We start from the raw sequence: 25,718 nt of genomic DNA on the forward strand, positions 1-25,718 counted from the left end.
CCAAGATAAGAAAATAATGAGCAGAAGATTCGAAGAAAAAACAGTCCTTGCGGTTAGGAAGAAAGCTAATTCAGCAGAATCCTGACCAAGGGTGAAAAGTACACTGTGAGGAAGACTTATGGCCTTCCTCTCTGAGACCACCGACCACAGCTCGACGACCCCTGCCCAAGACCACTGAGAGGATCTGCGCAGGCGCAGGACACAAAAAACTGATTAGCATGAGAAGCGAGAGTAGGCGGGGTTAGATAATGAATATGTATAGGCGTTAATAAAATATTAATCACTGTGATGTATAAATTTGGGACGGCTTTTCACTTCGGGATGCACGATAGGCGGAAAGATCCCCCGTGCATCCGGCGCCGTCAATAAAGAATAAATCACTTAAAGAAATTGGATTTATGATCTTTGAATCAATCTGGCACCCCAGATGGGACATCTTCTCTGTCGGACCGCAGGACCCGCTGGGAACAGGACTCCCTAGGGTACCCCCGGGATTTCCCGGAGGGACTCCTCGACTCAACGGATCACTGCGGAGGCAGACACGGACCCCATCACTGTAAGTGATTATATTCTTTATTTTGGTTTATTTGGTTGACCGGTCAATTGGGGTCGTCTGTAAGTCAGAAAGTAAAAGTTTTCTGCAGGACGGCATTTGGTTTTTTGGAAAGCACTCAGTTGCTGTTGGGAAACAAGTAACCTTTGCATGCGAGGTTGGTATTACGTTGTGTTTAAATGTGGAACTTGACCTTGGCTATTGTCTTTGGGATTTTGATTATACTCTTTATAACGTTACTAGGATCTTGGTGTTATTGTGGAAAGCTGCCGGCTTGTATTGTGTAACAAGAAACATTCTGAACTGTAACATGGGGGGGCAGCAGAGTAGTGGGATTCCAAAGAAAAGCCCGTTGGGATGTATCTTGAGTCATTGGAAAGATATAGGGGGATCCCCCGGTGGAACTGAAAATAAGAAAACGTTGATAAAATATTGTAATCAATGGTGGCCACTTTATAAGTTGGATTGTGAGGGAAATGGCCACTGAATGGAACCTTAAATTATAATACTTTACTACAGTTAATGTTGTTTCTAAGGAGAGAAGGAAAGTGGGATGAGGTGTCATACGCAGATATGTTTTTCACTTTGAGAAACCACCTGGAATGGCAGAAGGAGTGTGGAATTAACTTAGCCCCACAGGATCCTTTGATCCTGGCAATAGAAAAGGATATGAAGAAGGAAGGGGCAGGAAAAATGAAAAGATGTTGTTCGGCGTGCAGTATCGGGCAGAGATGTTTGAAATTGAATGAGTCAGAGGAGAGAATGGAGGATTATGTCCTCCCGCCCCAGATAACAGAACGAGACGTGGGGGCGAGCTCAGGAAACGGCAGAATAGATAAGAAAAATGAGAGTTGGGGGAATGGAGACTTTACCCCGATCACGGCTCGAACCCGAAGTAAGGTCGGGCCCATTATTCAAGCCCCGTTACGACAGGCTATGGGGGCTAACGGACCAGCTCGGATAAAAGTACCTTTCACAACTGCTGAGTTAGATTCATGGAAGGAAGCTGTGAAAGGATACCGGGATGATCCAGAATCAGTGGCCCGGAGGTTTGAGCTGATTGTAAAGAATTTAGATCCCGATTGGAAAGATATAGAGATAATGCTGGCAGCATTATCGGAAACGGAAAAGCAACTGGTAATTAAGAATGCACAAACTCAAGTACAGACCCAGGTAACGTCAGGAGTTTTACCTGGAACTGTGGAGGTATATGTGCCCAGAGTGGACCCAAACTGGGACTATAATGATGAGGGTGATTATAGGTTATTAAAAAGATATCAGGAATGGATTAGGATCGCCTTGGAAAGTGCGATACCAAAGTCTGTAAACTGGTCTAGGTTATATACCATAAAACAGGGGCAAACTGAGACCCCGTCAGAATTTCTCGATTGACTAAGGACAGCAATGCAAAAATTTACAACGATAGACCCCTCTTCTGAGGAAGGTAAAGTCCAGCTAGTATCATTGTTCTTGGGTCAGTCTGCGGACGATATAAGGCGGAAGCTTCAGAAAATGAAAGAGCCGGATGTGAGAGATTTAGAAAGGCTGGTGGAAGAGGCATGGAGGGTATTTAGGAATCGAGAAGGGAATGAGAAACAAAGGCTGGGTAGGGCTATTGCTGTGGCAACTGTTGCGGCCTTACAGAGGCAAGAAGAACCTTTTCGGGGAAAAGGAAGAGGGAATGGGATAAGGGGAAGGTCAGTAAAGCCTCCCCTGAGACCGAATCAGTGTGCATATTGTAGGGAAGTGGGTCATTGGAAAAGGGAATGTCCGAAACAATGGGAGAAGAACAGGTTGATGGTAGCTAGTGTATCTCCCGACCAATGAAGTGGACCGGGGGATTCTACCCTAGCAGATCCGCTGGTTAAAATTAAGCTAGGGAAATCAGGACAGGAAGTGAAGTTTTTAATTGACACAGGAGCGACTTATTCTGTGTTAAACCAGAAATTGATACCAGAGGATGAGGATTTTGTGACGGTGATAGGAGCTACAGGCCAGCACGAGAAAGCCTTTTTCCTAAGGCCTTTAAAATATAAGTTAGGGAAACAGATGGGAATACATAGGTTTTTATATTTACCAGGATCCCCGAAGTCTTTGCTGGGGCGAGATTTACTAGAACAATTAGAAGCGGAAATTGTCTTTGAAAAAGGGAAGGTGGGGTTAAAGGTGAGAGAAGAAAAGCTGATAACTGCGCTAAGCTTAACGCTGATACAAGCAGACCCCATCGGTAAAGTACCTTCGGAGATTTTAGACCAAGTTTACCCAGGAGTCTGGGCTACTGACATCCCTGGGCGAGCCAAAAATGCAGCCCCGATAGTGGTGAGATTAAAGCCAGGGGAAAGGCCAGTTAAGATTAAGCAATATCCCCTAAGATTAGAAGACAGGAAGGAATTAAGGGGATAGTGGATAAGTTTTTAAAACATGGACTGCTGGTTGAGTGTGAATCTGAATATAATACTCCTATACTACCAATTAAGAAGCCAGATGGGAAGAACTATAGATTAGTGCAGGATTTAAGAGCTATAAATAAGATCACTGAAGATATACACCCTGTGGTAGCCAACCCGTACACATTACTGACTAAATTAAAAGATAATTTAGTTTGGTTTACCGTACTGGATTTAAAAGATGCCTTCTTCTGCCTGACTTTAGCCCCAGAAAGTCAGAAGCTTTTTGCTTTTGAATGGGAAAATCCAGACTCAGGACGAAAGGCTCAATTGACCTGGACCGTATTGCCGCAGGGATTCAAAAACAGCCCCACGATTTTTGGGAATCAACTAGCAAAAGAGCTTGAGGTTTGGGAGGCCCCAAACACCGAAGGAGTTCTGCTGCAATACGTTGATGACCTTTTGATAGCCACTGAGAATAGGAGCAGCTGCATGCAATGGACGATAAGTCTCCTTAATTTTCTGGGTTTGAATGGGTATCGAGTCTCTCAACAGAAGGCTCAGCTGATTCAGTCACGTGTAACTTACTTGGGGTTTGAGATTTCAGGGGGACAAAGGGAGTTAGGAACAGAACGGAAAGAAACTATCTGCCGTACCCCAGAACCACAGACCATTAAGGAATTACGAACTTTTCTAGGGATGACAGGTTGGTGCCGTCTATGGATTAATAATTATGGACTAATTGTAAAACCCCTATATGACCTCATCAAGAATAACCAATCAAGATTGGTCTGGACGGGGGAAGCACGGGCTGCCTTTAAGAAGCTTAAATTGGAGTTAATGCGAGCACCAGCTTTGGGTCTACCGGACTTGTCTAAACCCTTTTGGTTGTACTCCTATGAGAGACAAGGGATGGCTCTGGGGGTGCTGGCACAGAAGCTGGGCCCCTACAGGAGAGCTGTGGCCTACTTCTCTAAACAACTGGATGAAGTAAGTAAAGGTTGGCCGGGTTGCCTTCGAGCGGTGGCCGCTGTCATCATGAATATACAGGAGGCTCGGAAGTTCACTATGGGACAGAAGATAACCGTGCTGGTATCACACACTGTCTCGGCAGTCTTGGAGCAGAAAGGGGCACACTGGTTATCCCCTCAAAGATTTTTAAAATACCAAGCAATACTGGTGGAGCAAGATGACGTAGAAATTGTGGTTACTAACATTGTGAACCCAGCTTCTTTCCTTAGTAACGCTCCTGACGAGCCAGTGGTCCACGATTGTATCGAAACTATGGAAACTGTGTATTCTAGCCGACCAGATCTCAAGGAGGAGCCCTTGGAAGACGCGGACGAATCATGGTATACTGATGGAAGCAGCTTTGTGAAACAAGGACAACGCAAAGCAGGGTATGCGGTGACGACCACTCAACAGGTAATTGAGTCGAAACCATTACCCCCTGGGACGTCTGCTCAGAAAGCAGAAATAATTGCCCTTACGCGGGCATTGGAACTAGCAGCAGGAAAGAAAGTAAATATCTGGACAGACTCTAAGTATGCATTTGGTGTGGTGCATGCACATGGGGCTATCTGGAAGGAACGAGGATTATTAACGGCCCAAGGAAAACAAATAAAATATGCTGAGGAGATTTTGAAGTTGTTGGAAGCGGTAAAGCACCCAGAGAAGGTGGCTGTTATACATTGCCGGGGACACCAAAAAGGAACCGCTGACTTCGAGGTAGGGAACCGATTGGCTGACCAAGAAGCAAAAAGGGTGGCCGGATTGGCTGAGGCAGAAGCGCTCACTTTAATACCAGACGGTAAAATACAAACTTTAGGTGAAGGACAGGAACCTAGGTACACACAGGAAGATCAAAAGTTAATTGGGGACCTGGGAGGAAAAGCAAGGAGTGATGGATGGGTATACCTGAAAGATAATAGGGTTGTACTACCCTCTAATTTAATATGGCCTATGGTCATGGCAGAACATAATAAGACTCATTGGGGAGCAGACACCTTATATAAAAATCTGAGTCGAGTCTTGGTGGGAAGAAATCTGTATACTACGGTAAAACAAGTAACCCAGCAATGCAGTATTTGTTTGCATCATAACCCTAATACAGAAAATAGGGTAAAGTTCGGAATAATCAGTAAAGGAAACTATCCAGGACAACAATGGCAGATAGATTTTTCAGAACTGCCAAGAAAAGGGGGGTATCGATACTTGTTGGTTTTGACAGATACTTTTTCCGGGTGGCCGGAGGCTTTTCCCTGTCGAACCAACAAGGCAAGAGAAGTGGTTAAGGTTTTACTGAATGAGATAATACCGCGTTTCGGAATTCCGGCAGCAATGTCCTCGGATAGAGGCTCTCATTTTTGTGCGCAAATAGTTCAAGAAGTAAGTAAGGTCTTAGGGGTAGACTGGCAACTCCATACCCCTTACAGACCACAGGCAAGCGGACAAGTGGAAAAGATGAATCATCTAATCAAACAACAAATAGCCAAAATAGGACAAGAGACTAATTTATCATGGCCTCAGTCTCTCCCTTTGGCTTTACTTAGAATTAGAGTAAAACCACGGACAAAGGAAAATCTAAGCCCTTTTGAAATATTATACGGAAGACCCTATCAGTTTTTGTTCAGCGGGGAGGACCTGACGCAACTGGGGTCGGGATACTTGTGTAATTATTTAATAGGACTCCAAAAACAGTTGGATCAAATATCTAAAGTTGTCTCAGGAACCAGGGCTAGAGGGCTGGACCAACCAATCCACCCCTTTAAACCTGGGGATTATGTGTATGTAAAAGCATTTGCAGGTCGCCCTTTGGAAGAAAAGTGGACGGGACCATACCAGGTGCTGCTGACAACACATACCGCCATCAAGATTAAGGAGCAAACGGCCTGGATCCATTATTCGAGAGTGAAGAAAGCTCCAAAAGCCCCCTGGAAAGTAACGCTGGGTGACGGTGAACTGAAACTAAAGTTCAGTCAAGCAAAATGAAGACACTATGGTCAGGAGTATTTAGTAATGTAGCTAGCAGAAATTTAGTTAACAGAATTGTTTTATTTCTGTGGCTTATAGTTGCAATTGTGATTCAAGAACTGGAAGGTGCTTCTATGATGATAGAGAATGGTGGGTGGCCTTGGTCTGAAGCCGTAACCACAGAGGATAAGAGCATTAATGGAAAGTTAGCTGTTGTAGTTATTTGGCGAACAAATGGTGATCATTTCTCAAGCGTGTTGAATTGCTAATACAAATTAACATCTCAGCAGTTCAACCAGCCTGTTCTCCTTTCCTCCCATATGTAGTAAGGAACACAGGCCAACAACAATCTGGAACACAAAACTAAAACAGCCCCTGCAATCATCCTTACTGGCATTGGGAACTAGCCAATGGCAAGTTTCAAAGGTGTTACCAATATGGGAAAAGGCTGAAGACCAGGACCACAGACTAATAATAGATGCACTTAGTATGGCCCAAGATAATGTATCCTTAGCTCTTAGTTGTATACAGGTACAGTTATGGATGCAGGCAACGGCTGCCTTGATCATTAGGGAAGGAAGTGAAGGCATTTTTCCGGCTGAAGTCCGAAAGATTGTTTGGGACAATGCCAATGATTTTGAAAAGAAGTTCCAATCTTGGTGGACTCTGGTAAATTTTACCTATGATCCCATTATTAACATGGCTACTGCCTTTGTGCTTACTATACGTAATGCTACAGTTTATGTTATCCACCCCATTGTTGCACTAGGGTTAAATCATGAGGAAACAGTGCTCTATCCTTCGGAGCATAGAACTTGGGCCCGGATGAAGAACGGGAAATGGCAGTCTGTGAATCTAGAATCATGTGTTACCCGGGAACAACAAGGATTTATTTGTGAGAGCAACACAATTGATGCTCAGGATGTCTGTCTTGACACTGAGCAAGGTGTTTGCCACTTTGAAATTCATCCAAATACTAGTCAAAAGACGGTGCTTGTATATATTTGTCAAGGCTGTGTGTGTTTAAGAACTGCTTGTGCTTTTGTAGAAGTAGATAAGGAAAACATAACTCTACCTAGCAAAAATCACTCTAACTTTTGTATTTGTAACTTTGTTAGAATCATCGGGTGTGATTTTTTTATATTCAGCACCAGTGGTATCCCACCAGTTGATCAAGTCCAACAACACAATGTATCACAAGTTATTACCCACACCTATTGGGATGAACCTCACGCTAGTGAAGCAATTACTTAAACACCAAGACCTGATCAAAATTTTAAAAGGCATTCAGGAAGATGGAGAGAAGACTTTAATCACTGTCCACCATGATACAAAAGAAATAAACAGAGTTTTGCAAAGAGTAAAACAAGACACAGATCATAGCTGGTGGGACAAACTCTTTGGATGGTCGCCAACTGCAACTGGGATTTTGAACACATTGTGTCACCCAATTATTGTTCTATTGATGTTAGTTGGTATAAGTTTAATATTGTCTTTTGTAATACTTGTTTGGAATTGGAAATTGTTACAACGAATGGCAATATTAGCTTCCCTGACGAAAGTACATGGCAAGGTATTGAGAGATACATATCGTAGAGGCTGGGAAGAAGAATTTTTGTATTCGGAAAGGTCTCTACCGACATAGAGGAAATATAGAAACAAACAAAGGTTCTGTATAAGATTAGTAAGGATAACATTTCATGGGGCTTTGAGGAAATATGGAATAAGTTAACCTCATGGTTACCCAACTTTCAATAGTTAGAACAAGTTTTTACTGATCTGGTTATGTTATTGGTAGTAGGAATATTTGTATGTATGTTACTGCGATACTGCTAATGATAAGGGCATGCAATGCAAAAGAATTTGCATGGGGAAAAGAAAAGGGGGGATTGATTAGGGAAGCTGAGGCGATTCCAGATAAGAAAGGGTTAAGAATGTAACTATTAAAGGAGAACAGAACATTAGGTGTAGGGCAGGAAACAGATGTACGGACAATGTATCTCAAAATAGGACATATACAGGCAATATATCTCGAACAAGACATTGGAATCCAAGATAAGAAAATAATGAGCAGAAGATTCGAAGAAAAAACAGTCCTTGCGGTTAGGAAGAAAGCTAATTCAGCAGAATCCTGACCAAGGGTGAAAAGTACACTGTGAGGAAGACTTATGGCCTTCCTCTCTGAGACCACCGACCACAGCTCGACGACCCCTGCCCAAGACCACTGAGAGGATCTGCGCAGGCGCAGGACACAAAAAACTGATTAGCATGAGAAGCGAGAGTAGGCGGGGTTAGATAATGAATATGTATAGGCGTTAATAAAATATTAATCACTGTGATGTATAAATTTGGGACGGCTTTTCACTTCGGGATGCACGATAGGCGGAAAGATCCCCCGTGCATCCGGCGCCGTCAATAAAGAATAAATCACTTAAAGAAATTGGATTTATGATCTTTGAATCAATCCCACCTTTTTTACGCTTTCTCTTCAATTTTGGAAAGACTGCTGTGGAAGTCCTGCCATGAACTTGTGAAGAAAGAACTGTAGATCTGTTAGCACTATGCTGTCTTTCATTATGTGGACAAGAAGGTAAGATGTGAGGGCTGGAAAAGAATCTCTAGTGTGTGATCTCAGCATTCAAGCTGGGTTGCTTAAAGCTAAGCCTGTGCTGACACTGCCAGAACATGCCAAATCACTCCTGTTTCCTATCTACAAGGCCTGGGAGCTAACAGTGCTCTGCAACACCCAAATACAGTAAGAATTGTCTGTTGCTGAAACAGAATAGTATCTCATATAAAAAAAAAAAAAAGCACAACTATGCACAAATGCAGATTAAAAACAACAAAAATCTGCGAAGTACCAGTGGGCATTTTCAGTCTGCTTTTGTAAAGCGCATGTAGAACTTTTTAAAGAGAGGGGTTAAGCATTTGACCTTCACTTTGAGCTTTCCCACCTCTGAAGTGTTTCCACAGACACCTAATACATGAGACAACCTGACCTTTGAAGAGTGCTGTATTGAGTTTTCAAATATTATCTAACTGTAGCACTTTATCCCTAACCTGTTCTTGGCTTCTGTTTCCTATTAGTATGATGAATCCAGAGTTTTCTCCCTGTACAGGCAAGGTCTTTGCATTTTTCCTTAAAACTGCAGGAGATCAGCACTGGAGCCTGCCTTTGCTCTCACCAGTCCTTCGGCACCTGAGCTCTGACAATAGAACCACAGCAAAAGCACAAGCACTACAACAGCTTTGTCAACCAATTCCCTACTGCCCTTAGCACCCCAATCTCCCGTATCTTTTTCTAGAAAAAATGAAAGTGTAATAAGCTTATCTTTAGCATTTTAGTGATAACACGCTGGAAGACAACCCGAACACGTGGGAGAGCTTTGCTTAGCTACCTTTCAACATGCTACATGGGTAGCAAAGGCCATGCCAAATTGCTCCCCTGACCTACAAACATATCCCAGCACACTGCCAGGGATTTCAGCTCTACTGGGACATTAGATCTACTGCACCTGTGTTGTTATTCACATTGAAAATGCCTGGGTTATGGTTTACATTTCAGGGAAACACCCCAAGTTACAAGAGCTGGAAGTGCTGGGCCAATGACCTCAAATGAAGAGATGATAATTTACAGCAGCAGGTTGGCAGAACATTACTGATTTAAACCAGTGGAGGATTTTGCCCGTTATCCCTGGAAGTATTCCACAAAAATACAACATTCCCTTTGGTCGTCATCATCTCAAGCAATTACTGCACTAAATCCCCAAGAAAGGGTTTAGCAATATGTATTTTAATCTCAAGGTGACTTACTGCCTGTTTTTCCATAACTAGAGATGAGCGGTTTACTTCAACAGCTGTTATTAGTGGTGAAAAAGAATAGGCAGTGATCAGACTTTGTAACTGAACGGAGAAGGTAATTCACACTCCAGTCATCTTGGAAATGAGACTTTTCATTAGAAAAAGGAAGAGGTCTGGAAGGAATACCTAGCTTCTGTGCACAGGGATACATAAAGTAATCTGGAGAATAGTAGAGGCTCTCTCTTCCTTTGTTTTTGTTTGTTTGTTTGTTTTGGGGGAAAACAGAGCTAAATCCCAGCCAGATCTCTCTGGCACTTCCCAGTTACTTGGCTTATTTTTCATGACATCTGATTTTAGTAGGAGCACTGTGTACTCTAGCTATAGATCAGGTGACTGTCTGAAGAAGTAGAAAGCCTCAATTTTAAACAAAAGGCTTTGATTTCGATACAGAGTCAGGAATTTCAAGGATGAGACCGAAATCAGTGGCCCACAAAGCTAGGCTTCCAAATGAATAGATGGGAAGTTGGTTCAAAGCCCAAAGATATGTTTCACAATAAATAAATAAATAAATAAATGTTTTGATACCCTTTGATAAAGTTCCTAAATAAAGAAAAAAAAGACCACTTACAAGTACATTTTAAGCACCACTTCCGTATATACAAAATTTTACATTTTCAAGTCACTTGGAGGGGTGATCTTCAACGCAGGAAAGGAAACTGAACTGTGTTTTCAGAAACTGGTGTGGTTTAGTTTCTTCTTCTACCTTATCTGGTTGCTATGTTTATGGCAAGAATAAATGAAGACGGATAACCTAAGGGGAAAGAAACTGCATTTCAAAAACTCTTGAGCCAAATGAAAAAATAAAGTTTGTCTGAATAAGAGGTTTCTAAACTTAATATGACCTAGAAACTGCACATTCCCCTGTAGTCCCAGCAGCTCTAATTAGTTGAAGAAACTGTGCATTATACCACATAACCTTCAAATCATCTCTTTGAATTCACTCTTTGCCTCTAAATCTCAATGGTTTCCCAAGTGTTTCCTTGTCTCATTTCATAGAACTAATGAAACAACTCAATCAAGCAGCAGGTTTTCATACGTGAGCAGGTTTTGCCTGGATTCTAGACTGAAATTAGAAATAAATTACAACTCATTGCTTTGTTGCTTGAAATAAAATAAGCGTCAGTGCCATGTCCTCTTTCTGACCCATAAATGTTTTGTCCGGTACTCCTCTTTACTCAGAAGAACATTTTCACATCTCAGGAAAAGAGTTTTGGCACGGGAATCCAAAATACTTTGTTTCTGATGCACAGCTATTTGAAATGTGTAGCCCCTCTCCAGCTTTACCTTTGGAGATGGGGTATTTTTCTTTGGAATTTGAGTGGCATTTTTACAGTTTCTTCTGCCTTTCTCCTTGTTTTCTTCCACTCATTTTAACTATAAGTAGTAAAGTACAGTTAAAAATCACTATTTATTGGAGTTATTACCATTGCCAAGTCTTCTTCCGGGAAAGAAGCTCTAGGAATTTAATATTTTTGAAATATCAATCAATAGGATTCAGACTGTTAAGGAGACATAAGGAACCTAATTTCCTTCTAAATTTGGGATCCAGGTGGCTCAATTAGCTACCCAGAATTGTCAGCCTCATCACTGTTTATCTTTCTCCCTTACTCACCAAGAAGTGACCCTAGTTAACAACAGAAACTAGTCATAGAGATTTGTCAGCTTTACTAATCAGTGGCTTGAGAACTGATGTTAAGTGAAAGAAAATGAAGTCTATTTGTCTACAAAAAAATAATTTAACGTCGCTTCTCTAAAAAATAGTCAATTAAACGCTTTAAAACTAAGGTTTTAAAACACCACTAGGTTTTCACTAAAAAAAAATCCTGCAAAACTTGTGATTTTGTATTTAAACTGAAGAATACTGGGCAAAAGATTCACTGAAAGAATGTGGTCAGCCCCAGATGCCAAGAGAACTTCTACCTTTGTCTTACTGTTACAGATGTAGGGATAAATACATAATGGGGTAAAGGAATTATATATCAGCAAAGACCTGTCTGTCTGCTTTCTGAAACAAACAAACATCTTGTAATTGATGACAAGAACTACAAGAATGCAAGCTCACTGTCTGCAGCATTATAACCCATTAGTGCCACAGCAGAACAAAGAGAACAAAGGAAAACAGAAAAGGAAGAGATGAAAAGTGCACAGAAATCTGAACTAAAGGACCAGCTAGGAATTTTCCATCAGGAGAATTCCTCAATGGAAAGCAACTTCCACAAACATCCGAATTGCATTTTTAAAGTAACTATTTCAGCTCCACAGTGGGGGAAATTGCAATGAAGTTACGTGATTTTGCCAATTTCAGGCACACAAAGGATCTTTGTTTTAACTTGTATACCACAGTTATTTCATTTTAAATCTGGTTTTGTCAAAATCCATTCAGTAATACATCCAAACAGGCCAGAGAATTCATGCTGCAGCCCAGGAGACACAGCTCACTTGAATACCACAGCTGGTGGCGCTGGGCCTTAAGTTCCCAGAAGGCTGCACTCAGGTTGTTTACAACTTCATGCTCCTTTAGTTCAAGAGTATACTCATAGATTATCTCCAAGAACACACCAGGTTATTTTAGAGAGACCAAAGAGTATTTGGCAATTTATAACTGCAATACACCTGTTTTGGATTCAAAAGTTTTCAACATTTCAAATTCTACTTTAAGGCAAAGACAAATGCTCAAAGACTTGAACATCCCTTAAGAGAAAAACAAAAGCAAGCAAACAACAACAAAACCAACAGATTTTGCTTAACCATACCCTTAATTTGACTTTCTTGGGTAAGCTTTCCTTTTGACAACCAAATACCCATCAAATGGAAGCAAACCCAATGGTTCAGAACCAACTGAAATATCATTCATCTCACAGCTTTGACAGCTTCTGCTTTCCTCAATGTTCTTGGAGGAGTGTTATTCAGAGAAAGTGCAGAGGGTAAATTTGCTCCAGGTTGCATTCATTTCCTTTTCAGATTAATCAGAGATAAAGTGAAACTGACACCACCATCAATAAACCATCTATCCCTCTTATTCTGTACCATGTTCTGACTCCTCATGATGGGGGGGGGGGGGGGGGGGTAACAGAGCAGGTGGTTTGCTGGGCCTGTTCAGCGTCACATATGGATTATACACCTCTTTTGCTCCAGTTGTCGTTCACTTCGTAAGAGCTGCTATTTTTCCATATGTGAAGTTTTGCAGCTGCTTGAAAATCCTACTGGAAAATGTGCTATGTTTCTGACACTGTTTGCCTAGCTGTATCCACTCACAAAAAATAGAGACCTGACTCAAGACTTAGCTCCTGGCTAGCCTGTGGTTTGGCCGTATTTCCAATGAACACATCAGAGATGCATTCATACAAAATAGACTCTTCATTTTGCAGTGTCACTAGCAGTTTAATCAAATTAGTTTGGCACCTCACTGATAACACAAGCTACTCCTCAAACCCTCAAGAGGGTGAGCAGATCAGGTTACCTTTATCTCTTAGGTAGGTACAGCCAAGCGTGCTCTTGCTAGGCTTCATTTTTCCCAACTCATCATTCATCCATTTGGTTTTGTCTTACTGAGGACTCTTGTTATCACACCGTTGGTAGTGGCTCATAAGCAGATGCACATTAGGGTCTAAAAATACAAATGCTCGAGTATAAGTATATTGCCTGCAAAAACAGTCTTGGGCTTGTACAACACTTCATGTAACTACATGATATTTTTTTTTCCTAAGTTGTAGCCACTTTTCAGTCCCAGAAAAACACATGCGTGAAGAAACAGCCTGAACTTCCAGTAGACGATTTCAAGCTGCACTCTGCCTGTGGCACAAGAGACTGAGAATACAAATGTGGATTTTTGTTTTCCAAAACAGATTTTCATTCCAGTGGTTTTAAGAATTAATTGGTTTTCACAGTCACAGCTTCTGCTTTCCTCAGTGTTTTCCTGGATGGAGTGTTTTTTCAGAGAAAGTACGAAGGGTAAATTTGCTCCAGATTTCATTCATTTCCTTTTTGGGCTAATTAGTGACAAACCGAAATCGACACCATCAATAAACAACCTATCCTTGTTCTGTACCATGTTCTGACTCCTCATGATAGGGGTAACTGAGCAGGTTGCTTGCTGGGCCTGTTCAGCATCACATACACGTATCATATACCTCTTTTGCTACAGTTAGTATTCCCTTCTTAAGAGTTGTTCTTTTTCATGCACACAATCTTGCAGCTGCTTGAAAATCCCAGTAGAAAATACGTGCTCCTATGTTTCTGACTCTGTTTGCCTAGCAAGATATGCACTGTCATATGCACCAGCTAGCCAGAGACCTGACTGAGAATTTTGCCAGAAATGCAACTGATTCGAGGCCATTACCTTAAAGAATTAAAAATAGCAGACGTTATCAGTCATTTCATGTGCATATCTAAAAACTAACTTCTCCTGGAAAGTTAGCTGTATGATGCTGAGCTGATGTTGTACCAGATGGTTAATTGATACACCACAAGGCATTTCTGCAGGGCAATAAACTGCTCATGCAATTCCAGAGCTCACCCTTCCTTTGCTTGACACTCACACCTTTCGAGCTAACCAGAACGTTTCTTACTGTTTCACCACAAGAAAACTTCTCCTGCAGAAACTTTTTCTAACCCATTCCAAAATGGATCTGTACTGTGAAGCATGACCAGTTCGAGAGTACACAACACCGCAGTTTCTCTCTCACTAACTCAAAGTACTTCAGCTTTGCCTACCTGGGCTGCTGCAGGCTGGCCCTGGTGTCTTCCCCCAAGCCAGCCCTGGGAGCTAGGAGCTGTGCACTCCCCCGGCTGGGAGAGCAGGGCTCAGGCTGGCGGGCGGCGTGCACCACCTAGGGATGGCCGCAGGCTGGCACAGCTCCTCTTTCCTTCCTGCAGTGCCCCGTGCTGGGGATCTCTGCAGGAGGGAAGGAAAAACAAAGAAACTGCTTATCACAAAAACAGTGACAAGGGCTAGCGTTCTCTCCTCAGCATCACAACTTTTTAACTGGCTTTTTCTCTGACGCACTATGTAACACCGGGTTAAGGGCATCTGCATCACATTTGTATGGATAACGCACGGGATTTAGAGGACACAAGGCGCTGGTACTGGCCTCACCTGGAGGAAGCAGGATGCAATGGGGAGGGCCCTGAACATTTCCATATGCGTTTTTTTCTGTAAATCCAAAGTTTTCAGACAAAAAGAAAGTCCACGAGGGTCATTTATATTCCCCAGGAAACAAACAAACAAACAAAAAACGCACCTTCTAGTTCCAGAGGCTGGTGACGTTTGCTTCAGCGGTGAAAATCAAGTGCCTAAACAGGGCTTACAGGAAAGCTAGGAGAGATTCTGTACCAGGGAGTGTAGCGATAGGACAAGGGTTAACGGCTTTAAACTGAAAGAGGGTAGATTAAGGTTAGGTATAAGGAAAAATGTCTTTACCATGAGGGTGCTGAGGCACTGGCACAGGCTGCCCAGAGAAGCTGTGGATGCCCCATCCCTGTAGGTGCCCAAGGCCAGGCTGGATGGGGCTTTGGGCAACCTGGTCTGGGGGGAGGTGTCCCTGCCCGTGGCAGGGCGGTGCAACTGGAAGCGCTTTAAGGTCCCTCCCAACCCAACCCTTTCTGTGATTGTATAAACAGAGCCCCCCTGCCCAGCTGGACATGTCTCGGCAGGTCCCAGGCCACCTCTGCTGGAGCCTCAGCGAGCTCTCAGCCCGTCGAGAGCTGAGCTCACAGCCCCGCTCCTCACGGAGCACCCCCAGCCCGTTCCCCTCGGCACTTTTCTCCCTGGCACGAAGTCCCTGCCACACACACACTTGTCCTACGTGCTGCCAGAGGCTGTCAGAGGTCATCTTTGCATCTCCTAAATACCAGAATAGGTTTGGAGTAACTCTAAAGGCCGACTCCAGATTTCATGTGTGGAAATGATAGAGTTGGGCTAAACAGTTTAATTTCAGGTCCTCACTGAAAGCCGCTAAGGATTGACCAGGAAACCCCTTAACTGTAGGGAAGGCATTATCCTTTCTCTTCTCACTAGTAAGCCAGACCATTGAGCAATGCTTCAACGAGGCCATAGGAGGAAGAATTATATCTTTGGCAAGAGGATGCAAGGGACACAGTTTGGAGGCCAGCTACTCATCCAGCCATCAGGAAGAATCTTTGTTCCTAAACATCCCTGCAACTTTGTTTTCTGAACAGAAAATGTCCTGCCAAGCTCTCTAGACAGGATTGTTATAAATGACTGAGTCCCAAATAGGATTACAATCAAAGTTTACAATTTATTAAATGAATAGAGGCAAGCAAACAGCGCTGGGTGCGCCGGGAGTCTCTGCTCCACCAGGACGCACACCTGTTACGCAAGGTGGCTGGTTTTTATGCTCCTAGGCTAATACATATTCACTACTACTTCTAGAAGAGGCAGGGTTATTATAATTGGTTTCCCGAATCCGAACTCCTCCCAGGTGCGCCTGCTTATCAGTCTCTGTTAGTTTCTCGGGGGCCGCTCGGCCAGGGAGGCTCATATTCTTCCTCCTTATCTAGTGGTCTCTTGGCCGGCTGTCAGAAGTTACTGCACGTCCGTGCAAAGTCAGCAGTTTTTCTCTGAAGAAATCCCTTTGTTCTCTTCTCGCCTAAACCCAGGCCTCAATGTTAACCCTTCACACCCCTTAGTGGCACGAATTGCTGGACTATTCCTTACAGGATGATAGGTGTTTTAGCATCATTCACAAATAACTGCAGACCAAGTACTTCTAAAACCTTTGCCTCTCAAACAGCCATGAAATAAAGAGAGGCAATCACAAAAGCTGCCATAGAACTGAACAGTTCAGTCAAGTGTCTTCACTTTCCTCCAAGTGTCTGATGATGAAATAGCAGCAAAAAAGAATTGCAGAACCGACTGTAATGGACGTCACTAATGGCAAACAGAGAAGGAACTCTCAAAGGAGACAAAAAGTGGCAAAAAGGGTCATTTAAGGTTCCTTGGTTCTCTGTATAAAATATCAGTGCACTCTAGATCAGTAGGGAAATTGCAGAAGGAAGAAAAAAGGATGAAGCCTGGAAACTCTTGAGCATTCAAAACAATAGAACTACCCAGGCTAAGCTCATTAAAAGTAAAATTGCTCCATGCCTTGCTCTTTCTGAACATTAGTTAGTGCCATTAATTCAGTCCATCAAAATGACATGGTGCATCACATCAGTCTAAGCACAGAGCAAAACAGGAGGAGCCCAAAACACAGCTGGGTCCCAGAGGTGCTCTAGGAATGCAGATGATGGAACAGGTACAGAAACACTGCATTCAAAGTGGAGTTGGTCTATAAGAGGAAGAGCAGGAAGAATGGTTTAATAATACAGCTGATGAGCAGCAGGGTAGACTCTAGAACTGTTAGCTGATTTGGTATTGCTGAGCTGGTGAGGCTGTCTGATGAGAAGATGCTGCTTCTATTTTAACTTGATGCCATTTTAAGATGGGTCTAGGATGTGCATTAATGTGAAGTCAGAAAAAAAAAGGATGTAGGTTTTTTAAAGCTTGAAAGCTGACTGGGAGGGAAGGAGGGAATTAACAGAAAGAGCAGCTGGTTTATTTTTCAGTGCCTTTTCTTTGTCTTTTCTGCAATGCACTGTGATCTAGACTATTAGAGAAAAACCAGGAGTCACCATCTCAAGCTCTGAGATGCGTTGTTATTGTTTTAAAAGTGTGAAAGTTTGTATTTCTGTGGTGTTCCTTACAATTTCTTTACGTGATACCAAGGAGCTGTTTTATCAGCCTGGAAGTTCCACACAAATTTCAAAATAATTTTCACTCTTTAGAAGTCTTAAGGAGCTTTTCAGCCTCCAATCCAATGCAGTAATTTTATTCTACAATGCAATTCAGATGGAAAAAAAATGAGTTCTGTGAAAGGAAATATAATCCCAGCCTGTGCCTTAAAAATATCTGCTGCAATGAAGAACAATTCTGTAACATCCAAGTAATGTCTTATTAATTTCATTGAATATGTATAAACTAGATCTGTAGATATTAGCATAAGTAGCATACTTGACAAATAATTACTTAGTATGCAGTTAATTGTTCAATTATTACAAAATCAATTTGGAAATTGGAGAAGCCTTGTGAGTTACAATAAGAAGACTGAAGAGCAGATAAAAGGAAAAGAAAGTAACTTAGATGAAATTTTAATTGCATTGAACTCCATCCTTTTTAAGATAGTGTAAAGAGGCGGGCAATTTCCATCCTACTGCTCAGAGAGATCACTTCTCTGCCATTCAGATTTCTAACCCCATTAGCCCTGATCCTCTGAACCTTCGCTTGCACAGTGGCTTGACCTGTTGCATAGGGACTGTTAGTCTCACTGAACTGTGGGGCTACTCTCCTTCAGAGAAGCTTACTTATGTGTACAAACAGGGATGCTTGAAAGCTTCTCCCTTCAATACCACATTATTGGGAAGCAGCTTTCTAAGTACTGGAGTCTTCTTCATTTTTGCAGGCTCAGCATAGGGCTTGCAGCAAATATAGGTGGACCATCAGCCAGTCTCTGATGCTGCCTGTAAGAGCATGTTCAGCTTTAATGACCCTCCTTTCATGCAGATGTACCAGCAGCAAACTTTAGACTGACTTCTACAGAAAGCTAGAGCTTTCTAGGCCAACGAAGGTGTGTAGGACAGTACATCTCACTGGGCATTATGTATTTCACACTAAGGGAAAGGTGAAAACTATAGTTTTTTTTTTTTTTTTAAAGAAGGGAAAAGGCAGGGTGTTAGAGTAGCAGAGCTGAAGACCAGAGGGTAAACAGCTCTTTAGGAAGCAGCACTGCAGTCACTCAAGCTTGGCAAGGCAGAACTGCCAGCAGTGGGGAGAGGCAGCACCTTGGAAGAGGCCAGCAAGTTCTGGTGTTCACTTTCTCTGACCACCTTAAAGCACAGCCTCTCCTTCTCACATGCTGCTTTTCAATTCCCCTTTATCTTAGCTATGCCTTCACCCACTAGCAAGTTTCCTTTTCAAACAGCATTTCAAGTGAGAGAGAGTAACTGCAATTTTAATAAGGGACACTTTCAGATGGGTATTTATTTTTAGTGAACAGTCTGTTCCTCCCTCCCTCTCCTTTCTTCCCCAGGTAATTGGGTACGCTCCTACTAGATTACCTTTCATTCTTTGCCATTGGCTTATGATGACATTTTCCCTGTCACTCACTTTCTTGGTAGTTAAAAAATGTTTGCCAGGATGCAATGTGTTCTACTGTTTATGATGTGAATAGTGAAACTCCCTTCCTGCCTCTCTCACCCCCCCCCATTACACAGCATGCAAATATAGTCATTTACAACATTTGCAAAGCCTAATTTTTTTCCTTGTCCATTTAACTATTAGCAGCTGCATTCATCTCTTTCACATATATTGCCATTTCCTCCCTTCCTCTGCTTTTCTCCAGCTTCATTTAAACGCTGGTAAGGACAATACAACTCCTGGACATTTCAAAACATTTCAGCATTATGAACACTCCCCCCAAGTAAATGAGCCCCCTTTATGGTCCTGTGACCTTTTTTTCAGGGGAGGTTAGCTGTGGGTGAGAAGACACAGCCAGATATCACAGCTCAGCTGGCCAGGGATAACTGTATGAAATGTAAGTCTTCACAATTAGTGAGATAAAGAAACCTTGATGTTTCCTAGTTCTTTTGACAATGAGAACAAACTGCTTTGGAAAGGAGCTTTGTTTTGTCAGCTTTTGGGGAATACATCGTTGTGGTCCTCATTCAAACACCTACATGTTGCTAACCACAAATGACTGATACTCACCAAACAGTTATTTGTTGTATTGTTCTTACTCATACTGCTCTCTTTCCTTGGCATTCCTCTATTTTGTCATTTCAGTTGTCTGCTTTAACATGGCTGTGGTTACCCAATAAGCACACACTATTTCTCTCTTGGAGTTGCACTACATAACACAGTTACATTACCTTTTCCCATCAAGGCAGCAGGCAGTGTTGAGATGTGTTAGGCATCAGGCATAATGCAAAGAAAAACTTGTTTGGGAATAGAGTTGAAGGTAACCATAAGAAAAACTCACTCTGTGTTTGAAAGGTAACTTTGTCCCAGATGTTTCAAGGACTGAGTGTTAACAAAGACTTGTTATTCTTGGTGCAAGGTTGTACTAAAATGCTGAATGCTTGCTCTTCCTCAGAGTTTTTCTGTTTCATTCAGCAAATACTGGAAAGTTTTAATTAAGATAGACCAAAAAGAAATCAATGAAAATTGTGCTGCATTTATCTCAGCTGCATCATACAAATGCTGTAAAAATCTTGAACAAGTGCAATTGCCAGTAGTAGTTCTGCACAGGATAATATCTGCTACTCAGCTTACCAGAACAGAAAATGCAGTGGTAACTCATAAGCACTGAGTATATGTGTGTATATATATATATCAGCTAAAAGCTTATGTATGCCAGGCTAGTCTAAGAAGTAGCAGGTCTGCTTTATGCTGCTATTGGTCTTACCATCCTCCACTCACCTAGGGCTGGGGAAACAGTGATTTTGTGCACTGGTGTTGACTTACTGTATGCTCAGAGGCAAACTGCCTAGGATCATATCTGTAAAGATATTCAGGGGCAGAGAGCTTCTAAAACATAAACAACAGTAAAACATTTCCTCATTGATATATTAAAGTTTGAGGTGATAAAGTAGTTTGGTGATAGAAGGAGTGTAGGTCCTTAATAAATGCCTGAAAATAACCCCTTTGCATCCCTCACCCTAACTGGACATTTCTAATTTATCAGCTCCAGCATGGCTGGAAGCAATGTATGGAGAATGAAGAATCTCATGTTACGCCCATGTCAGTGAACAGGTACATTACTAACCAGGCAGACTCACAGCACCTGCACTACCTGCAGGTCCCAGATGACAGTGGCAGTTGCCCTTCCTGGCTGAATTGACCTGCAATGAAATCAACATCCTCTGTCTGAAGAAGTCATGCTGATTATCAGTTCCTTCCAAGGGTCATTCAAAAGCTGTTTTTGTGATGTGGGATATAAACCATGCTGTATAATAATTTAGGACTTGGGCAGGCTTTGAAAAAGTTAAGGTTTCATATAAGCCAGTTATAAAATCCTTAAAGCCTGCAGAATTAAAAAAAATTGCCCCTGTAGCTACGTGCCTGGTATCAACAGCCACAGAGGTCTTCCTTCATAGTGTTACGGTGGCATGTCAATATTTGTCCCTTGTTATTTACGCTTAAAAAGTGACACTTAAGGAAACACCAAGTTTCCTGTATTTAATAGGCTTAAGCTAGAGGATCAGTTCTTTGCCAAGTTTTCTTGCTGTACCACTTGATGGCACACTTGCCTAAGCACACAGCAGCCTCAAGTCAGCAGAAATCAACAAGCAAATCCTGTCCAAAGTTGTTCTACTTAATTTGTTTTGCATGATGAATGTACCTGTTTAATTGATTAAATGAATCTAACGCTGTAGTATTGAGTGGAAATAAGTAGGGCAAACAAAATAATTATGCCAAGAAAGCCCTGTATTTTGCAAATTTAATCCCAGATATTGCCTGGATAATTCATTACTTTTTCATTCTTTCAGCAAGTTTGGTAACAAGCTTGCTTTTACCTTACTGAGCCCTTTCCAAGGGTTGCAGATTTTCCTTTCCTCTTTATAAGAATGTTTATAGCAGTTTTGTTCAGTGCATATGTTCATGCACTGCTCAGGGATTTCTTTTGTCCTTTTGGTTCAAAAGCAGCAAAGCAGTAAATTCCTACTGAAACTATACAAGGATACCTTCTGTTTGGCTAGAGAGAAAATGGAAATTAATTTATATCCTCTGACCAATAAAATTATGATCCAACTTCATATCAAAGAAATATTCTCCAGGGGGTTATATGAGGTTAATAAATGAGTATGATGTGTTACTACATATGCCACTTAACTCTAGGTAGTTGTAAATACATGAGTGAATACTGCAGATGGTTACAAGCCACAGACAGAAACAACTTGCTGGTCCGTTGGATTTTATGACTGTATGGAGAATGTATTAAAACATGCACTAGCTCTTTATACACAGACTTTTAATGGAAAGTGTAACTGACTGGGCTCTTAAGTTAAAAGGTTTTAGGGAATGGGGTGAAATTTGCAGAGGGCGCTTGACTGTCTTAGGAGCATCTTCTATTCAAGGGCTTGGATCAGAGTTCCAGATGAGTACATTACTGGAAGCGATATAAACAACTGGGTACCAAATGACCCCTAGATTTACCAAGGCCTAAGTCCCACAAGCATTTCTGTTTTAACTTTACCTAATCCAAAATGCAGTTACTAACATAATCTTACTTGCCTGTAACTGTCTGATCCCTTCCTGTTACTTCATCAGTTCTCCAGAGGGCTGAATTAGCGAGGTTAGCGAGTGCTTACCTTTGTTCTGTAACTACCCTCGTTTAACTTTTGACTCTCTCTTCTCCCACACTCATTCACTGCTCTTTCAAATACGCGGATGAAAGATGGGTTAGTGGTCTAAATCAGGGTGAACAGATGTTTTTTATCCTGACTGGAACATGATATGCCTGGAACAAAGGAGGAACAGAGTGGGATCATCATAAATAAATGTCATTATCAGGTAGCACCTGAGAGTTTTTGAAGCATGTACTTTCCTGACTTCCTCCGTTACCCAGTGAATTGCATTGGCAGTGATAATTACAGCTTCAGCAAAAATAACTGCTAAACAATGATAGCAGTAAAGCCCTACAGCCTTCCTCAATTATATGAAGTGGAAATTTAGTCCTTGAGTACTACTTCTGAAACTGGCTGAGCAGTGTAAGAGCATGTTCTGTGGTGGGTTGGAGGATAGCTTGTGACAGGAGAAGCAGATTGCTTGCTTTGCTCCGTGACCATCCTCCCCATACCACATCCAAAAACTCAGTAGCCACTTCTGCCCTGTGTCTAATACTGGCACGAGAATGAAAGCAACACATTGCAAGTTGAATCTACTCTAAGACACCGTGTAAGCTGATGAATTTAGGAGAAGGTCACTATCATCTCTGTAGCCATCATTCCTCTCCTAGTTTTGCATCAGCAGCTTGTACTTTCACTGTTATTCATCTGTCTCAGCCTCAACCTCTTGATCTTTGAAGGCTATTTTGGTATTGTTAGTCTGTCCTTTCTACCTCCTTTATTTCTGCCTTTTCTCCTTATCCTTGCATACTTATGTTTGTCAACACCATCTGCACATATCTGACATTTACAAATGGGTCTTACAAGCTTTTAGTCTTACAAAGTAGAATTTTTTGTTGCTATACACTTCTGTGTGAAAGGAAACTAGGAACATTTCCAGTAACAAAGGAAATATCTTTACACTGATTTGATCTAAACTACTGTTGTGGTTTAAGCTGGCAGGCAGGTAAGTACCACACAGCTGTTTGCTCAATCCCCCTGACCCACTGTGGGTCAGGGGGAGAGAATTGGGGAAAAAAAGGTAAAACTCATGGTTTGAGATAAAGACATATATATATATAATATTATATACATCATAATTTCATATTATAATTATATATATAATATAGGACATATAATAGGACAGAAAAGGAAGGGAAAATGATGATGATAATAAATACATAAAAACAAGTGATGCACAATGTGATTGCTCACCACCCACCACCCTATGCCCAGCCAAGCAGCACTTGTCCCACCCTGGCCAACCCAAAAGTCCTTGACACTGCCCTGCAACAACTAAAACTTCAGTGTGTCATCAGTATTATTTTCCTCTTAAATCCAAAACACAGCACATACCAGCCACTATGAAAAGAATTAACTCTGTCCCACCTGAAGCCAGGACACCTACAGAAAGTGGGAAAAATGAAGCAAAAAAAGCTGTGAAGACTTTGTCATAATACTTAGTCAAACTAGGAGATTTTCTTTAGATGTGTCTAAGGGAGCATTTACTTTAGCTTTCATAAAGGAAAGGGAACTCTTTTTTTTTTTTTTGGAAGAGAACAGCCTGCAAATTGACACAGCCTTTTAACCTTTCTGCTCTGCTAACAGTACCTTAAATAAGTAGAATGGTGTTTAGCTGAGCTTTACATAATGTAACTCTTTAAGAGGTTCTGTCTCAAAGTGATGCTTTCACTGTAGTACCTATTAAATGAAGACCACACAAAGAATAAACAAAGAAGATGAGATGAATTTAATGCACTTTCCATAGCACAGAGGCTGTCCCTAGTGGTAAGTAAGGAGTTACTTTAACAACATTTTGTCAGCGGACAGTATTATTTCCTTATTGACATGCAGCAGGCCTTCCATGAAGCACAGAACTGTAGGGATGGATGCTTCTCTGCTGCTCAGTGCAAAGTGCAGTGTTGGGGGTAATGAAGACATGACCTTACACTTTCTTTTGGGTTAGGAAATCCTTACATACTACATTATGGTTCTCATGTGAAGTACTTGGGCACAGATCTGCATAACCAAATTGTTCACAGTGCTTGGAAAAGGTATGTAACTTTGGAAAACATATAGGCACAGCACATGACTGATTAAGAAAAATGGGTGCATTTGTGCAGAGCTTGTCCATTGAATTGAATTTGTGCAGTTCTCCCCATAAGGTGACCAAGCTCCTAGCTGTGCTTTCTCCCTTTCATCATAATTTCTTGTGCCGCTTCCCCGTTACTTTCAGTGTATTTTGAACAGCACTTAACCCCAGCACTCTGACAGGCACTTTATCAGTGTAACAAAGCATCCCAAGCCTTGTGGGAAACAGAAGTAGTCGTCTGTCTGGAAGTGGCTAAGACTTACTACAGGTTGTCATGCAGAGTCAAAGGCTGGGAAAAGAGAACTTGTCAGCTTTACCTTGATAAACCCATGAGTGTGAAAGACATGCCACATGCAATTTCCATTACAGAGATCACTAGGAATCCAAAAGAAGCATGAATGAGTGGAAAGAGTCAGGTGTGCGGAAAGTTATTCCGACCAGAAACCTTGGCCAGCTTCAAGTGCTCTTCCAGCTGTACTTGTGTTCCATAGGAAGAAAGGGGATTTTCAAACTTGTCTTTAAAGGTCAAGACAAAATAATCCATTACAAAGTACATCAAGATAGCAAGATAATGTTTTCAGATCACCCTATGTTACCTCTCCCCTCAAGTCAAAAAGAAGTTCTCTCACAGTAGGAAAGCAGTTTTAGTATCATCCAGAAATATTCCAGTGCTTTTCCATTTTGCTAGGACCATCTTCTTGGTTCACTTCAGAGCAGTGTACTGCATCCTTCTTTTCTTGTCCTGATACTGGCAACTTCACCCACAGATACAAGCATCCTCTCCCTTTGTGCTGGAGGAATAATATGGACTGTCAGGAGAGCTAGCTTCCAGAGATTGTTTGAGCATCTCAGCTATCCTTCCTTATAAGAGAGATCCTACTCTTAACAGCATCACAAATTTTGAAGCTGAGTAAGCAACTCAGGAAAAATAAATTAGTATATTAGGCCAGTGAGGGGGCTAAAGCAGTTGTTGCCCCCTACGTGCACAATATCCATGTCCCACTGCTGGCCATTGGACCCTTGTAACGCAGCAGCCTTCTTGCAGCTGACATGAGTCCATCTAGGAGATGAAGGCTCATATTCCCGAAGCTGGCTGTTTTGTGTCATCTGGGAGTGTTAGAAGCAGCAAGAAGCCATGCAGCTTGAACACGTGTTTGTCACTGGCTGAGCTGACCTGGGTAAGGAAAGGGGCTTCCTTTGGCACATGCTAAGATGTAAGCAAGGAAAGCCCTGAGCTCAGGCTTGTCTCTCAGCAATGGGGCATGTATGGGTGCTACCACATGTTTTGAGCAGTGCCTAAAATCACCAATGTAAGTGCGCACAAACACATTTTTGAACAAATGACTGTCTCCACAGCATGAGTGCTTGGTTTCCAGTCAGCAGCTGTGTTTTTAAAAGTAATTGCAGTTAAGGAAGGAAGCAAGTCTTTGTTACTTGCATTCACCCCCTCACACAAAGTTTCCACACCTGA

The 25,718-nt window shown here is 41.9% G+C and overlaps 1 long non-coding RNA gene across 2 annotated transcripts in view; it reads right to left on the reverse strand.

Annotated features, from left to right (window-relative positions):
* LOC106043985 (uncharacterized) overlaps window positions 1-15,348 on the reverse strand; it is a 35,198-nt gene extending 19,850 nt beyond the window's left edge. For both annotated transcript variants that reach the window (XR_010831246.1, XR_010831245.1), the window contains exons 1-3: window positions 15,194-15,348; window positions 15,015-15,100; window positions 14,488-14,668 (exon numbers count right to left, since the gene is read on the reverse strand). This is a non-coding gene — a long non-coding RNA (uncharacterized lncRNA). The remainder of the gene's footprint in view (window positions 1-14,487; window positions 14,669-15,014; window positions 15,101-15,193) is intronic.
* Window positions 15,349-25,718: the final 10,370 nt, after the last annotated feature.

The sequence above is a fragment of the Anser cygnoides genome, chromosome 4 (assembly GCF_040182565.1).
Source record: "Anser cygnoides isolate HZ-2024a breed goose chromosome 4, Taihu_goose_T2T_genome, whole genome shotgun sequence".
NCBI classification, from domain to species: domain Eukaryota; kingdom Metazoa; phylum Chordata; class Aves; order Anseriformes; family Anatidae; genus Anser; species Anser cygnoides.